At 36.8% G+C, this 18,748-nt stretch overlaps 1 protein-coding gene across 1 annotated transcript in view; it reads right to left on the minus strand.

Annotated features, from left to right (window-relative positions):
• Window positions 1-18,748, minus strand: part of LOC148955415 (muscle-specific protein 20-like) — an 83,714-nt gene that overhangs the window by 52,663 nt on the left and 12,303 nt on the right. The gene's annotated exons all lie outside the window — the stretch shown is intronic.

The following is an 18,748-nucleotide window of genomic DNA, read 5'->3' on the forward strand; positions in this document are numbered from 1 at the left end:
GTTCACTGAAAAAGCCAGTCCATGTCAATTGTACAATATTGAACTTATGTCGCATTTTGTTTCACCACCCAATTGGTAAGTTGGAAGAGTTTCCATCTCACCACCAGTTGATGTGTATCTCGGAGAGCCACTTGTACCGCCATTCGTAGTGAACTTACACCCCACATAGCACATACCACCTGATCTACAGGGTTTTGGCGCTGGATATTTCCTCATGTTATTCATATTTTTCTCAGGATACAGACTAAATTCCCGCAGCATTTTCCATTTACACTTTACCAAATGACTTTCAGTCATCCCTGCTGTTCCAAGTTCCAAGGTTCCGTGTTTTCTACTTTCAACTACACCTGCAATACATATTCACTAGCTTTCCCAGAAAAAAGACACATGAAAAGAATTAGCTATTCAAGCAAACAGCTCGTGGTAACGAACTGTAAGTAAGGAGCGACCCGGCTCAATAGTAACCGAAACTCTAAAAAACAGAATTTTGATACCAATAGATACATCAAAAGAATTATATTTTTATGTTGATTTTAAATATATAAGTTCCATCAAGTTTATCTTACCCATCAAAAGTTAGAAGCCTGAGAAAATTTGCCTTATTTTCGAAAAAAAGGAGAAAGGTCCCCTAAAAGTCATAGAATCTTAATGAAAATCACACCATCAGATTCAGCGCATTAGAGAACCCTACTGTAAAGGTTTCAACATCCTATCTGCCAAAATGTGGAATTTTGTATTTTTTTCCAGAAGAAAGATCCCGGATACGTGTTTACTCCCCGGCCCCTTTTTTCTCAAAATCATCCGATCAGAGTTTTGAGATAGCCATTTAGCAAAAAAAAAGGTAAAATTAGTGTGCAAATTCTGTTTTAATTATTCATGTATGGTGAGCCAAATTCAAAATCTGGATTAATTCAAAAACGTTCAGAAATTAAATAATTTTTTTTTCTTTTTTTAACTGAAAGTAAGGAACGACATCAAAGCTTAAAACGAACAGAAATTATTCCAAAAATGAAAAGGGCTGTCTCCTCCTCAGTGCCTCGCTCTTTACGCTAAGGTTTGACTTTCTCACAACTCTAATTTAAAAATGAAAAAAAAACTTTAGCATAATGAGTGAGGCACTGAGGAGGGGACAGCTTCTTTCATATACGGAATAATTTCTGTTAGTTTTAGGTTTTAATTTCGCTCCTTACTTTCAGTTAAAAAAAAAACTTGTTTTTTTTTTTAATAACGCAGAGGGACTATACAAGAAAACCGCTTTATCATGGATGCAGCAACAGTCGCAACCTAGAAAAGAGCGGACCGCACAGTAATCAGAATTTAAAAATATATTTGAAAAAATGAACTGTCTAGAGAGAAATTGATTCATCTAAGCAAGATTTAAGAATGACAACTGCTATATAAGTTCCTCTTAGTAGTAATAAGGTCATTGTGTGAACAAATTTTCGGGAATTTTGAAAAAAAAACTCTTGAAACTCTACGAAAATGGCGATAGATTGAAATGAACAGTGCACCGCTAAGGGAGCCGTTATCGAAAGCTCTTTACTGGACGTTTTGAATCCCCATCTAGTCCAGGACTTTTAGCTCAAAAAAGTGTCGAACCCGGACAAAATTGGAATATAGACGAAAATGGTACCAAAATGATCAAAAAAAAAATTCTGTACAACATACTAAAAGTCCTCATAAATCCGAGTGAGGCGAGTACCCGAAAAACAGGGGAGAAGGGGGAAATGCGCGGGAAAATGGGAAAAATGCCGAACATGCCCAGAAAATATTTTATAGTGAGTTTTCTGGGGTTTTAATATACCCTGATTACAAAATTGACATCTAAAATTCAGTATAGAAAAAGAGTACTACGGAAAACGGGGGAACAGGGGAAAGAGGGGAGAAAAGAGAAGAATACAGGGTCGGGGTAGAAAGCGGTTTGAAAGATATTTTCTGGGGTATTCCTATCTGGTGATTACGAAATTGAGAACAAAAATGATATAAAAAATTGATTAACATAAAACGGCGAAATGGGGGGGAGGGAGGGGAAAAAGGGAAATATACAGGGTAGGGGTAGAAAGCATGTGGAAATGTTTACAAATGTTAATACAGGAGATCTATAGAGGTTCGGCTACCCCATAGGTTAGTAGTAACCTATTAAGCACTTTCAACTATACATTCAACCATACATTCAACCGTACATGGAAACGATACAAGATAATAGTGTATACAATATGAACGATACATTGGAATTGCGCAAGAAAAACAGATGCTTTTGACATTGTATTTACATGTGAATATTTTAAAATTTGCCAAACTTTTTGTTATTTTTCGGAATTGTATAGTTAATGCATCGTTTGACGTGCGCATTTTTTATGAGCCAATTAGAGGTTATTCCATACACGTTAAATTGAGCTGAGGTTGGGGTTTGAATATAGGAAATAGTTTTCTCTACAATTAATATAAGTAAGATAATTGAAATCAGAGTGAATAGTTTATTTGAGAGGATATTAGCAGAGAAAAAAAAAGAGTGGTGCATTTACATTATTGGAGATTAATGATGGAGCCGACAGTAGCAGCAACGATATAAGAGTACCCAATGTGGCTGTGGAAATAACCGCTGGCTGTAGAATATGCCTTGAATGGGACATTATGTATGCTAGATACGTGATATCATTAAGCAAGTTTAAGCAGGAGGAGAAAATATGTTTTGCTGGAAAAGTGAATTTTCTCCATATAAATAAACTTCAATCAGAATTACAGAATAAAATGCATCAGTGAATACTATTATTGTAATTATGTTCAATAAAATTGTTTCTAAATCAAAGGTATTTTTCTTTCTATAGTAGACTAGCGTATATTTTTTAGAGTACAAAAAGAAATTCTGGTTAGTCTGAAGTTGGTTGTGAGAGTGTTAGGACTAAAAAATGGATAAATTTGAGAAAGAGCGAATCTTGGGGAATCTAGTGTTTATGGAAAAAACTTGATTCTAGATGACGATTTTCTAGAGCTGTCTATTCAAAGGAAGATATTTTCTCGGGGAATGCTTATCGATATAATGTAAACTGATTCTCCATCATTAGACTATTGTATGAAGCATCTACATCGTGGTTCAAACGCATTTACACAATTTATTGATATATTGATCACGACACGGCAAAATGATATTGTGGATATGCTTTTAAACATTAGTTTAAAAATTTAGGACTTTTTTTTCATGAGAAAGATGATGCTCAAGGATGATTTACTCCTCTCTCTATCTCAGAAAATTTTTTTTGTTGCTAGCTCAGTTTCATTGTGGCAGTGAGATTGTCAACACATGAAAAAATGTTCCATACATGTCCCATATGTATGTACACACTGGGCAGCGGGTCATCATGTGAGAATTGCACAATGATTGATGAGTATGATGAAAAGTGTAGATTATGCAACCCGTGTAAATTGCATAAAGGATATGCTGTACAAATTAAAGGTTGTAATTCCTGTCTTGAAGAGGTGTATGACTCTCATCCTAGAGGCCACCTATGCTCCAATTGCCATTATGATAAATGTAGTTAGTGGGAGAATACATATCCAGCTATGATTGGATAGAATCCTAAGCGTGATTTTAGTTTATTGCTACGAGATTGGTGTCGTGGTTTTAGATTGTTCTGGAAGGAGGAACCGGGTCATAGATTCAACTACTGGAACAGCAAAAGAATATGACTTCTACGTCATCGTTGTGAAGACAATGGGTCTTATGATTATACGCCCACTGATTTTTATTTGGCTGTGACGGAATGAGATTCGACACTTGACAACTGTTTGTGAAATTGCTTCAAATAAGCAAATTGAAACACGTGAATTCTATAGAATGAAAGAGAATAGTATCATTGACTATACAAAGAGATATGACAAGAGTGAAGTCACACTCTATTGTAGAAAATTTGACCCTGACATTGCAATACATGGGCATCGGTACACTGTGAATTCGGATAATCGACATACACTATTCGTTGTAGACCAATACCTTGACAGAGTAGAATATGAAGTCTAAAGTGCACAAGAGCCGTTTTACCAGGTATATGAATGTTTATTAATAAACAATTTAACATATAGTTTTAGAACATTTTATCAGTAGGGCACGAAAATCAATTTTAAGTACAATTGTAAGTATATTCTATATTAGATAGTCATCAAATTAAAGTAAGTCAACGTAGCTTTCAAGAAACTCCTTATAGGTGTAGCAACGACATCTGAAAATTAAAAAGAGTAGTGCATGAAAGCCACATGTCCTATTCATTATATGGTGTACCCTTTTTTGATTTTAAACCATGGTTTCCCTCATGCTTTCAATGAAGTTGCTGATGTATTGCATGTATAATTTATACCATAGGCCAAAAAGATCAAAAAATTAAATATTCTTCGATATTTAAAAGATGCATAGCCAGTGGACGGTCTTCAAAGTCGATGGACTGCTATTAACAATGATTAAGGTATTGTTAACACTTGGAATTTTTTCAATGAAGTCCGAAGGTATGCAATATGACTTGTACTGGGACATGTATGGATTCATACTAAATACGTTGATTATTTGGGTTGTGTTCATGGTGCTAGGTCTAGTAGAACACTGCCGTCGAAGGAGGGATTTACCAATAGGCTTCAAATTGACTCAATTATATTGACATGATGCTCACTGCCAGAATGTCGGCAAATGCACATACTAAACGTACATTCCCTGCTCGCGATTACTTTACATTCTGGGGTGCTGACACGCTATAATAAATTGCCCCCGGACGGTTTGAAAATCTCGAGTTGGCTATTCCATTTTCAAATAATTGAGAGTCATGATCTAGGGATTGCATGGTCGACTCGTACAGAGTTCTATAGGTTTTTTGACAAATGATAGAGTGTACAGTGGGATACCATTCAATTTACACACAAGGCTAGATAGACCGAAAAAATTAAAATCATGGAGGGATTCTCTCCAGGATCCAACGGCACTACCACTCTTCACAAAGTCCAAAGCCAATTTTGATGGGATTTCTCCATTGATAAATGATGAATCGCTATAGCTACGAGAGCCGGTGGCAATGTGACGTTGATTGGTGATCGTATGGGGGACGAGAAGTTTAATGTTGTTGCCATTGGCTCTTAGCTTTTCCACTGCCAATGCAACAGAGCTCATAACCTGTTGTTTTCTGACGTGGAGAATTGCCGATGTGATAATGACATTTGTATCGGGTGCTGCAGGAAGCGTTTTTCTCAAAATGAAATTCGATGGGGCCATCTGTAACTTTATGTCAATCTTGACATTTGGGGGTAACCATTGGGATATATTGAATATCTCATGATTTAGTTTTCCAACCAGATGATACTCTTGGGTCACTGCAGTAGTCAACTCACCGTCATTATCAACACCTGATCGATATTCATAGCCCAATATTTGTCCTCTCAACTCCTTGTATGCCTTTGGTGTCATCATCATAAATTGTATGTAGCTTGCATAGTTGGATAAATTATTGCTAGTGCTCACCAAAGTACCATTAATAAATACATTAATTTGTTTGAATAGGTTGAGTAGAATACAGTTTTCATAGGAGAGACCATCGCCAGCATTTGGTGTTGTATTATCTGACTTTTTCATCACCGCAACATTTAAATCAATAAATGTTGATGACAAATCAATGAAATAGTCTTCATTGGAAAATATTTGAAAGTGTATATTTCCCGAGAGGGGTTGTTGGGGATGAAATTGTTCATAGTAGCCATACTTGACACTGACATCAACATTTTCAGCATTGAATAGATTCAATGAGGAACTAATTGATGGATATGCTTCCTTGTGGGGGAGATAAGTCATCTTACGAGAAGAAATCCTTCTGGTATCTAACAATCTTTTTCTTTTCCATCTTCCGCTTATTGGTCGTCCTTGCTTTATTCCTCACAGTCCTTGTTGATGTTCTTTACTTCCTACCTGGGTGGAGACTGATGAGTGAATGACACGAAAGTATCATTTTCAATCCTTCCACATTTAACTAAGTTTTTATGTGCTTACCAAAGGTTCTTTCTGAAGATCCAATATATTCTTTAACACTCTCATTGAAATTTTTGCCCGACCTCCAGTCCTGTAGTGTGGAGGCAGAAAGATTCGATGCAGCAGGAAAAATATATTTTCTGGCAAGGGGTAGTGCAGAACGAAATAGCCTAGCAAACCAGCTACCAAGGCAATAGCCAGACATTGTAGTACGCCCCTTGTAGTATTCCAATCCATTGCCTATTTGACGTGGACTCAAAGCACCAACATAGCAATCGATATCGGGACAGACAAATGGAATCTCCTATTTTTCATATTAGATGATTATGCTATCGCCGACAATGGCTTAAAAATTCCATATTATCACTGCTAAGCCTTTTTGTATTGCTAGAGGATCCCCCAATTCACTTCGTAGTGATAACTGATACAGTTCCAAATATGAAGTGTTTATAGGAACATACTGAAGATGCTCTATATTATAGTGATGAACAAGTTCATGAGTTGTTTTTCGTTCAAGAACACGTAGGAGGGGGACATTTGAATTGCCGAAGCTCGATTTTTCCACAAGGGACTCATATAAAAATATGCAAGATTCTAAGTCAAAACCTTGAGTATAATCAGAAAAAATAACTTGATCCGTACATTAATCGGCGACAGCATTTTTCCTATCGATCAAATTCCTTTTAAATCCAATAACGTCTCTAGAATTCTCTTTAAAAATAATGATTTCCGTGTCACCAGTTGAAGTAACGTAATTTTAATCATTTTTTCATGAATAATTAAAATAGAATTTACCATTCCTACGATATGATATTTTTCTATTGATTGTACGACACAAATCTGTCATATTATCGTATTCAATATATTTCAATTTGGCATGTGGATATTCGCTAGATTTAAGTGCTTCAAATCATTCATAGTCGAAAAAGAGTGTCCAATCGAATGGTATCTTTTATATCATACACTCGATCCTTTCTCAGGATGTAATAGGTATTTTTGAGAATACAGTCGACAAGGGCCACTTCATATGTACCTAAAAATACGATGGCGGGAGAAAGTTTTGTCCAAAAGTCACTGTTACATACAATTTACTATAGAGAGGGATGGGCACGTTGGGCTTAACTTTTACCTGGTGCGCTTCGGGCATTGTAAGTGACTTCAACACTAGACCGGGAAACCATACCAAAGTTACATCCGTGCCACTAAACAAATACCTCTTTCCTACCCATATAAGTCCGAGTCTTTAAGATCTTCCCATTTCGGTAGATTTCACTTTTATTTCAAAATTTTCTCAGTTCATAGTCATAAAAGCCACCGAGAATCTCTTCATCTTTGGTATCAAGCAGACGATAAGTTATGGGTTTAGTGTCTACGGTTTTTGCCACTTTAAAAAGTTTTGTGGACCACAAGTAATTCCTCTTTTCAAAAAAATTAGTTATTCTATTAATTAGAAAAGTAACACTAAAGTTGAATTTATTTTTCTTCTTGACAATCAAGTCATTGGAATATTGTTTAAGAAAAGTGTCAATTGTATCATGATCAGAATGATGAACTTCCGTTGGTGAAGTTTGACAATGATCGATGGGGTCGTTGATTATAAATCAACATTATTTTATATAAATCATGAATAAAAGCCGGTGTATTTTTCAATATACATTATCTTGAAATTAAAATTCGAATAGTTCTTATCAATCGTTTGGCCAATGCAGCCTTTATAGGACTATAACTATGATAGAGCAGTGTACTATATTTCTCTATTAATTTTGCAACATGAGGATTAACAAATTCACTACCACGATCCGTTTGAATTTTTTTATACGAATCCTGTCCGAGAACACTTTCAATGGCCTGAGCGACTTCAAATCCTCTCTTTGTTCACAATGGAATTACATTTGCATAACGACTAAAAACACTGATTGCAAGTAGAATGTACTTGTACGGTGTATTGTGACGTCGTTGAAGCTCATCTAGAGTTAGGAGATCTGTTTGCATTATATTGTAATGTGAAAAAGACTTCATTTTTTTAACAAAGATTATTACAAAGTCTAAGATTCCTAGGCATAGAGTGAATTAATTCACTTAGGAGGTATTATCTTACATTTTTGGTGCGTGCACTCGTGAATTTTGGAAGATTGGCGGGGAAACTTAAACCCAATGTTTCACCTATTTTCTCCAAGGCATCGTTTAGTTCTTTTGCCCTTATAAATGTAAACACGTTGTGTAAAGTCCGCTACCCTTTTGTATACTGGATGGTGATGGTGACATAATACGTTTTCGTTTTTTCCTCGCCACCATTGTCAAGTTTTTTCCACTAGGTGTGCTAGTATTTTCCAAGATTGATTTAAAATCTTCTTCTTCTTCTTCTTCATGTTTTAATGGTGTTGTTGTTGATGCTGTTGACGGTGCATGTTCATTTAATTTTTTAGAATTTGTCTTTTGCTAATAAGACTTTTGGGGAAGTTTAATGTATTTAGAAAGTTGTATAGATGAGCGTCAAATGATAATAGTCCTTTACAATTTGAAACCATATCAAAGATTAAATCAAGCAGATTATAGCTCTTGCCCTGAATTATAATCCCTTTCCCATTGTCCTCAACTTGAATCTGATCTTGACCACTCTCCGCGAGATAGGTTAGGGGTTGTGTAAATTGTTCCCACTATTAGTAGGGCATTAGATTTCCAATTTTCAATACAATCGATTCCAAATCCTCCTTCTATAATTGTGTTCCAGCAGAATCTTGAGGATATGATTCTTTTTTTGTGCTTAATACCATCAGCAGCAGTATCTTTCAGATGACACGGTTTATGTTTTTCAAGTTCATAAAAGGAATCTTGAAGTAAAAGTAGTTTCTTAATTTAAATAATATTCCCAATTTCAAGGAATTCAATTAGATTGTTCTCAAAGTCTTCCATGGTTAAGAGAGCAAGTTCTATTGGAGTCAATTTATAGGGTTTTGCAATTCTCTAGAGAAAATTGTTTACAAGTCCTGTAATTATTGGCAGTAAAAGTGTGAAAAAGCTAACGCCCACCTGAAGAAGTATTTTCTTTTTAAAATTCTTTCATTTCTTTTTAGAAGCCAATACGAGTAAAATGGAACAATGTTACTCCGTCTGTTGCTTAAATACTTCTAGAAGTTGAACATTACCCTCTGTTAAATTTCAATACATTGCAGATATTAGATTAAAGAAATCATTGCCAATACCGAGCATGAGCATTAATTTCCTAAGCAAGGGGTTTGAAGAGCCTAGAACTAAAAATACATGTATATTTTCATGTAGTGTCTTCAGTGTCACGATTGCAACTAATAGGTATTTTTAGTATTCACTGGGAGATATACTGTAATTTCATAGTCAAAAATATCTGTGACTACACTCAGATCCTCGGGTGTATTTTGATTAAGATACAATAGGATGTAGCCGTATGGTTTATTAGTTGCCTGATTGTATGCTGAGAGCAGAAATTTGGGTGAGCCTGGATAGATTTGTTTATTGAGATTTATTATCGAGCTAGAATCAAGAACAACTCTTTAGATGATATAGTAGGTGCAGCTCAATTAAAGTGTTCGCATGAATTTGTTCTGAAGAAAGAGATTGCGTAGAACCAGAGTTACGGAAATCTTTTCACGATGAGACTGAACAGTGAATAGTTGTAGCATTTTCTGGGGCAATTGTTCGACAGATTCAGCCAGATCGTCAATGATCAGCCAAGAGTTTGGTTCAATAATGCTGAAAACATCAAGTCCCTGTATGAATTGTATCTGCACCAATCCCGTCGTGCCAATTGTTTTTATTTTTTTATATGACTCCTGTCAAATACTGTAACAATAGTAGATTTTTTTCGGCTTTTCCACAAACATTTTGTCGCAATTTTTAATTATTTTAATTAAGGGTGTTGTTTTGCCTGACATTGACGGCCCACACAGTAGCGATCTGTATGGTGTTTTAAATTGATACATGTTCCCTTCAACAGTTCACCTAGACAACTAACTGTAGACTATGGCTGTCTAATGACTAAATAATTTTCTTACTACTACTTCGCTCAAGAATGAGAAGAAGAAGAAGAAGACGAATAAAGAATAACATCTTCTATTTGATACTCAAAATAAAGCAACAACACTTAAAAAAAAATATAAGTTTGAAAATAAATGCACATTAAACATGAATAAATACACCTTCTAAATTTATTTATAATAAAAAATACAACATTTACATAGGTACAGAGAAAAAAAAACACTTAAATAAATAAACTTTTTTTTTAATTTATTTATAGTAAAAAATACAACATTTACATAGGAACAGAGAAAAAAATAAAACACTTAAATAAATACACTTTTTTTTGTTTATTTATAAAAAAATACAACATTTATTAGAATAAAGCACTTAAAATAATATCACTTTTATTATTTTTGCACACAATGTCCAGAAGAGTGAGTACGTCACTGGCCAAGTATAGTTTACAATAATCCCACCCTTTGTTACGCCCACCCTTTTCCCGAACCTACTTAAAAAAATCGTTGTAATTAGTGATGCACACACACTCACTAATATAATTGTAAAACGCTTAGATGGCCGGTAGTGACATCTAATCTAGCCTCGATCCAGAGTTGTAATATTCATATGGATATATACCCTTACACGTTAATAAATCATACATTTCATCATCGGGGAAGCGCTGTTTGAGGAGGGGAAGCTATCAAAATTGTCACTTTTCTGCACCTGAATCAATTGACTTAAAGATTTGGGGAAGAAGCTGAAAGAGACTAAAAAACGAGTTTTATTCAGGCACGTGTCACCCTTTTCAACAGTTTTCCTAATGAATTCTAGCAGCAGTAACTTCTCCAATGATGTGGGTAGGATATTATATGAAAAAGAAACAATATATCCATGCGTCATCTAAAACTCCACCCTTGGCAGTACAAGCCAACGCCGGAAGAACAAACTTTAAGTCGTAATTGGAATTGTGTATAAAAACAGGTACGAAATCTTGTTGTCTAACGTTTAAATTGCATGACTGATGGGCTACTCCTCTAAAGTTACTCCCACCCGATGTAATTTCCTGCCACAAATGATCATGATCGATCACCTTCCTCCTCCCCACATTCACAACACCATCATCAAATTCTCCCTTGCAAACCCAACACATTTTACGAATTTTAATGGCCACTATGTCATCTGGTGATAGGAGCATAATATATTTTGCGTAAAGAAGGTGCAAAATTGCACCGTTCGCTGTTTTGATTACTCGCCAATACCAAGCACTTGCAGTTTTCGTCGCTCAAAATTGCAACTACCTTCAGCACTTGCAAGGTATTATTGGAATCCCGTTGCGTATGAGCGTAAGAGACCCCTATGGCTTCATGTATTTTACCAAGAATTGAATTTGACGGATCACACACGTCTGTAAGTTTAGCCTTACATTCCGAGGCGATTTTACTGCTATGCCGAAGCGTACTTTGGATATTTTCAAAGCGTAAGATCACTCTATCTCCGCTTACCGTCTCCACAGCCTGGAATCGGTGACGTTTACAGTGTTTCATGTGATGCTTTAACTTTAAATCAGAGCGAAATCTTGAGAGACATCTTGGACAGTAATAACACACACCACCACGCTTTTTACCCTCACTTAGAACCCTACTAATATCCGTAATTGGATTGAAATGACCAATTTAATCGAAGTCTCTGGGTGGGGTGTATAGAAGCCACACCCAATGTTCTACTGATTCAATTGAAGGAGCTCGCACTGGAAATAATACACCCTTCTTATTGGAACGCTGACCCTCTTCAAATTCTGTTTCATACTGTAACTCCGTGACACCAAACTTTAAATGTGCATTAGCCCGCTCAAAAATATCTATTCTTTTTAGTGTCACGGGAAATTGACCATTTAAACAATTAAAATCTACTTTTGGGAACTTTGAACCCTCCCTACCATTAACTGCCATTTCATCCAACTTTTTCTTAGTGGCATCATTGCGCAGAGGTCTGTATGCTGCAATTAAAAATGCATACTTGAAACACTGTAGCCTCGTATCGAAACAGATTCGTTGTATCCCCCTACACCCCTCTAAATCTGAATGATATTTTAATTCAATTGCCCTCTCCCCCGCCCCACCTCTTACAATAAAATCCGTTTTAAACCTACAAATATTAAAATATAAACTTTCAATATATAAAACCACCCAACCACTACCCCTTTGTTATAGTTTTCTCACTTACTTTGAATACTATTAGCCTAATTAATAAATAAATCCCTGTAGTTTGATAAATGCGGGTAAATTGCCAACATCTCTGTGTGCAAGTATTTTGAATACATCTCGCTCGCATTCTCATTTAAAAAATATTTTTAGTGCTATTGATGCTTTTAAACTGACCCCCACCCCCCACGCCCCCATCTGTTGTTCAAGAATGGCTCGAATCTTATTAGTATATAAATGTGTAATGGTCGAGGGATCTGTTATTATATTCCCCGACACTAGAGAGTTAAAGGGGTCACCGAATTTGGCACTTTATACCTTTTTGTTGTGCAAGGCAGAATTGGAGAGAAGAAAACCTGGAAGAGGGGATACTTATGGCGTTGCATTACTACTACTAGCACTACTACTAGCTATATCATTAAGCAGAATGGTGGGGGGTGACACAGAATTGTCAATAACACCATCCCCAGTCTGTTCAATTACATTGGTTGGAGGTGGCTTGAGGTCTCCTAAGTCTGATAGCATATATACCAGGGCATTTGAGGAGCATTGATCGAGCCAGCCTGGTGTTGTCATTTTTCGGAATTTCATTATGAGGCCCCGATTCAGATGCACAAGTAACACCCCTTAAAGGCTAATGCATAAGACCATATGCCCACTCCGGATCCTCAAGCATGTCAATATCACTAGTCAAGTCGTCTAGGCTAGCCATATCCCTAAAAACATCATTAAGAAAACCTCTATGCCACTCCATATTCTCTAGAACTAATGTAGGTTCGTCACTGAACTCTGTTGGTGGTGATAGAATTGGTCCAGTAAATGCTGATGTCTCATCACTCAATGGTGGTGCTATATCATTAATCTATAGAAAAATGGTTTTATTTTCTATGTGAAATAAGCATTATTTCATAAAGTTGAAAAATCATGTTCATTTTTTTTTTCCATACCATCCATAAAACTAATGGAATATAGGTGCCCACAAAAATGAAAGTCAAACACCCTTTCCTGGAGAGTGTCGTAGTCTGAAGTCTTTACAAAATATCCCCTACGCAAATCACATGAGCCGAGCAGAACGCGATTTTCGACTCACAGGGCGACCCTTGCGTACGTTTCGTCTGGCGGCTTACTGTGCAATGTGCGAAAGCCTATCAGGCGTGTATGGAACTTTTTTCATGTTTTGACACTCTCACTGCCACAATGAAACTGAGCTAGCAACAACAAAAATTTTCTGAGATAGAGAGAGGAGTAAATAATCCTTGATCGCCATCTTTCTCTTGAAAAAAAAGTCCCAAATTCCAGAACTAATGTTTAAAAGTATATATACAATATCATTTTGCCATGTCGTGATCAATATATCAATAAATTGTGTAAATGCGTTTGGACCACGGTGTAGAAGCTTCATACAATAGTCTAATGATGGAGAATCAGTTTTCATTATATCGACAAGCATTCCCCGAGAAAATATCTTCCTTTGAATAGACAGCTCTAGAAAATCGTCATCTACAATCAAATGTTTTTCCATAAACACTAGATCCTCCATGATTAGCTCCTTCTTATATTAATCCATTTTTTTATTCCTAACTCTCTCACAACCAACTTCAGAACATAAAGAATTTCTTTTTGTAAACTAAAAAAATAAATAGCAGTATGCAATATAAATGAAAATGGTATTTGTTTACAAACACATATATTTAGCGCAATTACAATAGTAATATTTACTAATACGGTTTATTTTCATCAGTATAATTCTATAAGACATCAATGCTGACCGAAGTCTATTTAGATGGAGAATATTCACTTTTCCAGCAAAACATAGTTGCTCCTCCTGTTTAAACTTGCTTAATGATATCACATATCTAGCAAACATAGTGTCCCATTCAAGGCATAGTCTACAGCCAGCGGTTATTTCCACAGCCACATTGGGTACTCATATATCGTTGCTGCTGCTGTTAGCTCCGTCATTAATCTCCAGTAATGTAATTGCACCACTCATTTTTTTCTCTACTAATATCCTCTCAAATAAACTATTCTCACTGAATTCAATTCTCTTACTAATATGAATTGTAGTGAAAACCATTCACTTTATTCAAATCCCAACCACAAATCAAGTTATCGTATATTGAACAACCTCTGATTGGCTCATAAAAAATGCCCACTTCAAACGATACATTCATTGTGCAATTCTGATCAAAAACAAAAACTTTGGCAGCTTTTCAAAATGTTCACGTGTAAATACAGTGTCAATGACATGGGTTTTTCTTGCGCAATTCCAATGTATCGTTCATATTGTATACACTATTATCTTGTACCGTTTCCATGTATGGTTGACTGTATAGTTGAATGTATAGTTGAAAGTGCTTAATAGGTTACTACTTATGTTCGGAAAAGGCAAAAAAAAACTCGAGAAAGAAATACGGAAAGATACTGAAATTATTTTATTCCGTATTCCTCGCCGTTATCAACACGTGCGTGGGTTCGTCAACATAATCCTGTTCTAATTCGACATTCAGTAAAAGAAGCAAGGTAGACTAGTCAACGCGGAGTTCCAGTGCCGACGACAAAACCCATCCTGACGGAATGACATCTAGCGGATCCAATAGTCCCCAGTATGCGTGGATGCTTACACAATGTGACATGGTAGCAGGATAAACCAAGGTACGACGAGATTTTTTTGTTAAGTCAAGCATAATTTTGCGTATCGGCAACTAAAGCTGTAGGTGATGCTAAAGCTGTAGGTGAGCTGATCCTCCAGCGCATGGATGGCCAATCCGTCGAAAAATTTTCATTCAGGAAGAAAGACAAAGTCGTTACACTGGCATCCGATGGGAACATAAGGATAGATGGCGAGATTTTGCATATCGACCCTGCACTGCTTTTTCAACGTCTTTCGACTGCTGCCCATGCATCTGAAAATGACATGGCAGAAACTCTACGTTACGAACTGTGCAGTTATCCGCCCGCTTGGTTTGAGAATTCTGGCATAATGCGTCAGCCAGACAAACCTGCACTAGCGAAAGCAATATGGAAAGAAGCGAAAACAGACTCGATTCACCACCTGCCAGTGTCAGATCGTGTCACTGTAGTTGACGGAGGTTGGCTGCTTCAGCAAGTACCTTGGAAGATTGGTGATACTTATGATTCAATCTGTGACAGCTATGTTAGTTTCGTTACTCGACGCTGTACCTCCCCTACTGTGGTCTTCTATGTATACAGCGCTGGTCCACCCACTAATTATGCTACCTACAATCAACGGTATAAGGGAAACCAGCATCAAGTGATCGATTTCAGTTTAGGGATGAAGCTCCAGAAAAAGAAGGAATAGTTTTTTAGCAGCTCTCAGAACAAACAGTAAATTATAAGCTATATCGGGAAAAAACTCAGAGCCCAAGGATTTGAAGTCGTCCATGCGAAGGACGATGCTGACTATCTAATCGTGGAGACTGCCGTAACGAAAGCAGAAAAATCTGAAACAATAGTTCTTGGCAACGACAATGACCTTCTGATTCTACTCTTGGATCACCTCCCGCATAATGCAAAAACACTTTACTTTCAATTGTCAACAAACTTAAAAGAAGCGCTAACACGGTTCTTGTGCCTCGACTAAGTTTAAATATAAGGGAGGACGTATTAAGGCTACTTCTGGTAGGGCACACAACCTTTGGGATATGACAAGACCTCACGAGTTTTCAGACTTGGAGAGCAAGCTGTGCTATCTCTTTTGATGAAAAGCGAAGTGTTCAGAAAAAAATGCGAAGTGTTTCTGGATGAATCATCGTCTAAAGATGAAATTGTGAAAGCGGGTGAATATCTTCTCCTCAGCTTGTATAAAGCACGACCAAACAAAGATCTCACTAAGCTGCGACATCGAATTTTCTTGGAAAAAGTTTCTTCGTCAAATACTACGGCGTTTGTTAAGCCTGAAAGGCTTCCGCCAACCGAAGCTGCAGCTTCATTCCACTCCCAGGGAGTGCGCCTCCAGGTATCCCGTTGGAAAGGGGAACCAACTGACCTCGACCCGGCTGACTGGGGTTGGGTCCTCAGAGACCATAAATACTCAACTGTGATGACCGATTTGTTGCCCGCACCTCAGACTCTTTTGAGTGTCGTGACATGCAACTGTATGACAGGCTGCGAGAACTCGCGATGCAGCTGCATGAAAAATGGATTAGCGTGTACGTTCGTGTGCAGAGAATGTCAGGGTATCAACTGTTTGAACAGGGACAACGAGATTGTCGAAGACGAGGAGCTCGACTAGTGACATCAATGCTATGTTTTTCAAGTCAACTCTACTGCCTTAAAAAGTGCAGATTTTACCTATAGTTACTGAAGTTCTTTTTTTAGTTTTTTATTCAACGATATTACCTTCGAAAGTACAAATTTTACCTATAATAGCTGAAGTTTTATACTGTGATCACTGCCAAGAGGTTGTTTTCTTTATGTTTAGTAATTCAAATGGTTGTAAGAAATGTCTGTGATTCAAGAAAGTAAAAGTTTGATACTTAAGCGAGTTATTTTGTCCATAGGCCTACTTATTAGCCATTAGTAGCTGGCTCAGGAGTCAGGCTTCCCTTCCCCTTTTCCGTTATTTCCTCCAGTTTTGTTCGGTTTTCATGGTTCTCGTTTTCTTTCCTTCATTTTAGGTGTCAGTTTCGTGATCAGCAGATAGGAAAACCCCAGAAAACACATTTAAAACTGATTTCTACCCCTGACTTCAATTGTCCCTTTTCTTCCCCTCTTTCCCCTTTTCCCCCGTTATGGTGGGGCTCATGTTCTTTATCTCATTTTAGATGTAAGTTTCGGGATCAGCAGATAGAAAGACCCCAGAAAACATATTTCAAAGTGCTTTCTACCCTGTATTTATAAATTTTTTCCTCTCTTCCCCCAGTTCTCTCCGTTTTCCGTAGTACTTTTATTCTATACTGAATTTTAGATGTCAGTTTCGTGATCAGCGTATGGAAAACCCCAATAAAACTCACTTTGAACTATTTTCTGGGCATGTTCGGCATTTTTCCCAATTTCCCCCGTATTTCCCCCTTTTCCCCTGTTTTTCGGGTACTCGCCCCACTCGGATTTATGGGGACTTTTAGTATGTTGTACAGAATTTTTTTCTGATCATTTTGGTACCATTTTCGTTTATATTGCAATTTTGTCCGGGTCAAACCCTAAAAGTCCTGGACTAATCTTGAAAAACAAGGAAAAATGCTTTATTGCAGTGATATTCCTTCTTTTTTCCGCCGGGGCTAGCATGCTACTACAGGATCATAGAGATATATTTAATGGTTCATTTAACAGCTCTTGATTCTATCTACGTGCTTCTCGTAAATTCGCCTTGATGACGCAATCGCAAAGCGCCATATGGCACGAATTCTACTTTTCGGGACCATTTTTGGAGTTGAAAGGCTTGGAAGCGTAACAAGGGCCCCATTATAATCTCCATTGTCGAGAATCCTTAACTGGTGATTTACAATCTCCCGTGTTCTGTTCTCGTCCCAACCCCCCCCCCTTCTCAAGTGGAAACTAAAAACGTGGTTTGAAAAAAAAAACAGCCTAATGAAAAAAAATCAGGTCAATTTGATTCAGGAATAACAACTCTTATTTATGTTTATGTCGACAATAAAAGTTAATTAGAAAAACAAGTTACCAGTAATTTATAAAAAAGCATGAAAGATTGATCGGACTTTCTCTTTCCTTTTCTATTTCTGCTGCACTGCTGAGGCACTGGAACGTCGAGGAAATATGTTTAAGAACTCACTTGAAAGCTAATGCTCACAGCTAACTGCGTCTTGACAATGCCATCGTACACTGGGATATGGCACCTAAATGGGACTTTGTTTGTCGTTTCTAAAGCGGATGGGCTTGGAAGGATCAACAGTGTATGCTCAAATCTCCTTAGTCGATAATCAATAACTTGTTTCTTAAAATTTTCCCTCCTAGTCCCCTTAGTAAGTGAAAAAAAAAAAAAAAAAAAAAAAAAAAAAAAAAAGCCTAAAGAAAAAAAAAACTTTCGCTCAAATTTAAAGCTGGTTCAAGAATAGTAATAAACTCTACTTGTGTCTAGCTTAAAAGTAAAAGTTAATTACAAAAACATATTTTTAAGAATTTCGAAAAAGAGCTTAAAACACTTATGTGTTATTTTTTTTTTTTCAGCTCTAGCGACGCATTGGACGGTGCCCTCTTGTGGAAGATAATCTTCTTCTATGTAACATAAAAGATTATTTTCACGTGCTTAGGTGGAGAGGTGAGGGGGGTTGATACTGGGTGCTGCAAGGAACTTCCCTGAACTTCAATGTAAAACATGGGATTGAAGGAAGAAGTAGCAACTCTACTTTGCATTTAAAAGGGCCCTGGTTCAAACAGCTCGTACTGACAAACTGTAAGTGAAGAGAGACCGTTGTCAATAGAAGCGCAAACTCCAAAAAAAGAAATTTTGCTTAAACTATAAGCAGCATCGAAGGCTTTACTATCATTCATGCTGATTCTAAATATTCAAAGGATATTGATTTTAAAGTTGTTTATTAAGTTGATTTTAGAATCATTAGCATATTAAAATTTTCCA

Source organism: Artemia sp. Qi Xiang Cuo, chromosome 2, assembly GCF_049724085.1.
Source record: "Artemia sp. Qi Xiang Cuo chromosome 2, ASM4972408v1, whole genome shotgun sequence".
In the NCBI taxonomy this organism is placed as follows: domain Eukaryota; kingdom Metazoa; phylum Arthropoda; class Branchiopoda; order Anostraca; family Artemiidae; genus Artemia; species Artemia sp. Qi Xiang Cuo.